Here is a 5,000-nt window from a genome sequence, read left to right as displayed (position 1 = left end):
CGTCGGGGTAGTGGACCCTCCCAAACACCACATGCCACGACAGGCGGCAGCCTGCGGGGTTCGGTGCTGGACTCTTCCCTGTTCGCTCGCCGCTACTGGGGGAATCCTTGTTAGTTTCTTTTCCTCCGCTTAGTAATATGCTTAAATTCAGCGGGTAGTCTCGCCTGCTCTGAGGTCGTTGTACGAGGTGTCGCACGCCACACCGCCAGCCGGCTGTGCACGCTACCGAGAAAGTACCGGTATGCGAACCGCCAGGCGACGGGCGCGCATCGCACGTTTAAGGAGACGCGGCCGGCCACACAGGCGACCACGACACTCCCACGTCTCCGAAGCGGGACAAACGCCGCGCGCTTCAGTATACGTAGCCGACCCTCAGCCAGACGTGGCCCGGGAACGGAATCCATGGACCGCAATGTGCGTTCGAAACGTCGATGTTCATGTGTCCTGCAGTTCACATGTCGACGCGCAATTTGCTGCGTTCTTCATCGACCCACGAGCCGAGTGATCCACCGTCCTGGGTGATCTTTTCCTTTTCAGTCTCCCACTGTCTCTTTCAAGACAGCAGCATTTGCGGGACTGAGGCGTCTGACGGCCCCTGTTCCACTATTTTTTTGTGTCCAACGGCCTCACAGCCGATGGGCGTCGTACGGCTCCACACCGGGGCGGACAGGCACTCGGGCGAACGTCATTCAAAACCGGCGCCAGGCGCCAGGTACCGCAGGCCAGCCGCTCCAGAGCTTCAGCGCTCGTACCACACAACAACAACAACACTTCCGCTAGTTTTGAGAGGCACGCGTGGTTCCGCACGCGGCGCACGGCCACTGCCGTACAGGTAGCGTGTTGCGCGACACGACACGACACGCACATCGAAAGACATGCAGTCTAGTCGGTAATGATCCTTCCGCAGGTTCACCTACGGAAACCTTGTTACGACTTTTACTTCCTCTAAATGATCAAGTTTGGTCATCTTTCCGGTAGCATCGGCAACGACAGAGTCGATGCCGCGTACCAGTCCGAAGACCTCACTAAATCATTCAATCGGTAGTAGCGACGGGCGGTGTGTACAAAGGGCAGGGACGTAATCAACGCGAGCTTATGACTCGCGCTTACTGGGAATTCCTCGTTCATGGGGAACAATTGCAAGCCCCAATCCCTAGCACGAAGGAGGTTCAGCGGGTTACCCCGACCTTTCGGCCTAGGAAGACACGCTGATTCCTTCAGTGTAGCGCGCGTGCGGCCCAGAACATCTAAGGGCATCACAGACCTGTTATTGCTCAATCTCGTGCGGCTAGAAGCCGCCTGTCCCTCTAAGAAGAAAAGTAATCGCTGACAGCACGAAGGATGTCACGCGACTAGTTAGCAGGCTAGAGTCTCGTTCGTTATCGGAATTAACCAGACAAATCGCTCCACCAACTAAGAACGGCCATGCACCACCACCCACCGAATCAAGAAAGAGCTATCAATCTGTCAATCCTTCCGGTGTCCGGGCCTGGTGAGGTTTCCCGTGTTGAGTCAAATTAAGCCGCAGGCTCCACTCCTGGTGGTGCCCTTCCGTCAATTCCTTTAAGTTTCAGCTTTGCAACCATACTTCCCCCGGAACCCAAAAGCTTTGGTTTCCCGGAGGCTGCCCGCCGAGTCATCGGAGGAACTGCGGCGGATCGCTGGCTGGCATCGTTTATGGTTAGAACTAGGGCGGTATCTGATCGCCTTCGAACCTCTAACTTTCGTTCTTGATTAATGAAAACATACTTGGCAAATGCTTTCGCTTCTGTTCGTCTTGCGACGATCCAAGAATTTCACCTCTAACGTCGCAATACGAATGCCCCCGCCTGTCCCTATTAATCATTACCTCGGGTTCCGAAAACCAACAAAATAGAACCGAGGTCCTATTCCATTATTCCATGCACACAGTATTCAGGCGGGCTTGCCTGCTTTAAGCACTCTAATTTGTTCAAAGTAAACGTGCCGGCCCACCGAGACACTCAACAAAGAGCACCCTGGTAGGATTTAAACGGGGTCCGCCTCGGGACGCGAAAGCACCCCTTCGGCTCGCCCCACCGGCAGGACGTCCCACGATACATGCCAGTTAAACACCGACGGGCGGTGAACCAACAGCGTGGGACACAAATCCAACTACGAGCTTTTTAACCGCAACAACTTTAATATACGCTATTGGAGCTGGAATTACCGCGGCTGCTGGCACCAGACTTGCCCTCCAATAGATACTCGTTAAAGGATTTAAAGTGTACTCATTCCGATTACGGGGCCTCGGATGAGTCCCGTATCGTTATTTTTCGTCACTACCTCCCCGTGCCGGGAGTGGGTAATTTGCGCGCCTGCTGCCTTCCTTGGATGTGGTAGCCGTTTCTCAGGCTCCCTCTCCGGAATCGAACCCTGATTCCCCGTTACCCGTTACAACCATGGTAGGCGCAGAACCTACCATCGACAGTTGATAAGGCAGACATTTGAAAGATGCGTCGCCGGTACGAGGACCGTGCGATCAGCCCAAAGTTATTCAGAGTCACCAAGGCAAACGGACCAGACAAGCCAATCCGATTGGTTTTGATCTAATAAAAGCGTCCCTTCCATCTCTGGTCGGGACTCTGTTTGCATGTATTAGCTCTAGAATTACCACAGTTATCCAAGTAACGTGGGTACGATCTAAGGAACCATAACTGATTTAATGAGCCATTCGCGGTTTCACCTTAATGCGGCTTGTACTGAGACATGCATGGCTTAATCTTTGAGACAAGCATATGACTACTGGCAGGATCAACCAGGGAGCTGCGTCAACTAGAGCTGAGCAGCCGGCCGCCCGGGAGTGTGTCCCGGGGGCCCGCGCGAACACGCAAGCGTCCGCTCAATTATTCTGCAAACAGGAGGAGGCCGAGCTCCCCTGCACGATACACCTCGAAACCCTCTCAGGTCCCGGCGGCGCGCAGCGCCGTCCTAGGTACTTGGTCGGTTTCGAGAGAGGCGCAATCGCCCGGAGTTAGGCGAGTAGACGGTTTTAGTGCGAACACCCTTGCTCCCAACTGAGCTTGCCGCTGCCGACAGAGGCCCGGGAGCGTGCTGTCGTGGCATTGCCGGCGGGAGACAACACGCGCCACCTATGGTGACCGGCAGCTCCAACGCCAGCGCCACACAAGGGCAAAGCCCCACTTGGGTGCAGAAGCGAACTCTCCCAGCACAGCGCACGCGCCAACACGTCCGCACAACTGCGATACAAACCACCTGCGAGAACCGCTGGGGCGACCGAGCAGCAGACGGCGTCGCGGCGCCGAGTGCCAGGCGGCGGCGCATCCTCAACGCACACAGTCCTCAATCAGACCAGCACACTGCAGATGTCCACCGCGCTTCGCACCGGGCTCGGCTGAACCAACTTTGGCCGCCAGGCGCCGCGTGCAGGGTGCGCCGCAGCGTAGCTGCGCCGCCTGCCGAGCCCGTCGGCTGGCGCTCCTGCCACTCGGCGCCCCCCACCAGCCGCCTGTTGCGCGTGCGCCCACGCAGCGCGCGGCCAACACGCCGGGCGGCCCCCCTTCACCGGCCGGGAACAGTCCCACCAAGCCACCGCCGCGTATCGCTTCATACCCACATGGGCCTAGTCACGTGTGTGGATGTGGCGGGTACCGCTGAAACAACCGGTTAATAGCTGTACCGATCGTCGCCATCACAGATTCACCTCCAGCGTGAACAACCGCTCAACAACGGATTTCCAGTTCATTTGCGTATCTTGGGCAGTAAACGTAGATGTCCACCTACATTTGCGAATTCAACAATTCTTGCATGCCAGGATGTCATGTGTCACGACACGCTACATCAGACCACATACACACTGCGACATGTGCAGAAGAGAACACGTGGAAGGTGGCCCGCGCACGTATGCGATGTCCCTTCCGCGATCCACTGTCAACCGGCATCTGCGGCATGTCCCAGATATGGAACGCGGTCCACCAGGGTAGCACTTTGTGTGAGGCAATACGACAAAGTCGGAATACACGCGTCACTACATCACACGGCTCACGCTGACCTGACCTGACTCACCGCACCACCACCCCCAGCGACCCAGGGTGACATACAATGCGTTCGTACGTTCCTCCCACACGCCTCTACGGCGTACCACAGTGCAACCTAGCTGTTATTGGGAGACGAGACAAGTAGCATCGAGCACAACATATGGAAATTGAGATTCGACACCGTTGGGCACAGCCAGCGTACGGTCACACGTATCACACTACTTCACTCTGTACGTAACTACCGATGATCGGTACAGCGTGTGGGTTACGCGTACGACATCAGCGGACAATGGACACAGACCATACCACGACGTACACTGAGGGCGTCGACATCTGAACGCAACTGAACAGCTGCGAGGCTCATTTAACACTCAAACGCCAGACCGACCAGCTTGAGAGGACGGAGACACAAAGAGAGGGGCAGAGGGGGGGGGGGGGGGCGATATAGTCCTATTGCAGTACAATTGACAGTGGATAGCGGGAATATGTGGAAAGTAAGCAACACTCGCAAGACATCTACATGAGGATAACAACGACACCAGAGATTCCGAGCAGTGAACTATGTTAGGCAAAGGGACAACGTGGGTTAGGAACACGCGATCTAGTGTGGGTTAGGTTAAGGGACAACGTGGGTTAGGTTAAGGGACAACGTGGGTTAGGTTAAGGGACAACGTGGGTTAGGTTAAGGGACAACGTGGGTTAGGTTAAGGGACAACGTGGGTTAGGTTAAGGGACAACGTGGGTTAGGTTAAGGGACAACGTGGGTTAGGTTAAGGGACAACGTGGGTTAGGTTAAGGGACAACGTGGGTTAGGTTAAGGGACAACGTGGGTTAGGTTAAGGGACAACGTGGGTTAGGTTAAGGGACAACGTGGGTTAGGTTAAGGGACAACGTGGGTTAGGTTAAGGGACAACGTGGGTTAGGTTAAGGGACAACGTGGGTTAGGTTAAGGGACAACGTGGGTTAGGTTAAGGGACAAATTGA

The 5,000-nt window shown here is 55.7% G+C and overlaps 3 non-coding genes across 3 annotated transcripts in view; all 3 read right to left on the bottom strand.

The window, feature by feature from the left end:
• Positions 1 to 178, bottom strand: part of LOC126313677 (large subunit ribosomal RNA) — a 4,214-nt gene extending 4,036 nt beyond the window's left edge. The window contains exon 1 of the ribosomal RNA XR_007555311.1: positions 1 to 178. This exon is cut by the window's left edge and continues 4,036 nt beyond it. This is a non-coding gene — a ribosomal RNA (large subunit ribosomal RNA).
• A 188-nt stretch (positions 179 to 366) lies between these two features.
• Positions 367 to 521, bottom strand: LOC126313680 (5.8S ribosomal RNA). Its single transcript, XR_007555313.1, has one exon. It is a non-coding gene; the product is annotated as a 5.8S ribosomal RNA (ribosomal RNA).
• A 369-nt stretch (positions 522 to 890) lies between these two features.
• On the bottom strand, positions 891 to 2,783 carry LOC126313671 (small subunit ribosomal RNA). The gene has a single exon (XR_007555305.1). It is a non-coding gene; the product is annotated as a small subunit ribosomal RNA (ribosomal RNA).
• Between the last annotated feature and the right edge of the window lie 2,217 nt (positions 2,784 to 5,000).

This window comes from Schistocerca gregaria, unplaced genomic scaffold (genome assembly GCF_023897955.1).
Source record: "Schistocerca gregaria isolate iqSchGreg1 unplaced genomic scaffold, iqSchGreg1.2 ptg000495l, whole genome shotgun sequence".
In the NCBI taxonomy this organism is placed as follows: domain Eukaryota; kingdom Metazoa; phylum Arthropoda; class Insecta; order Orthoptera; family Acrididae; genus Schistocerca; species Schistocerca gregaria.
The sequence above is the reverse complement of the archived record's forward strand: the minus strand, read 5'-3'. Positions and strand labels throughout refer to the sequence as shown.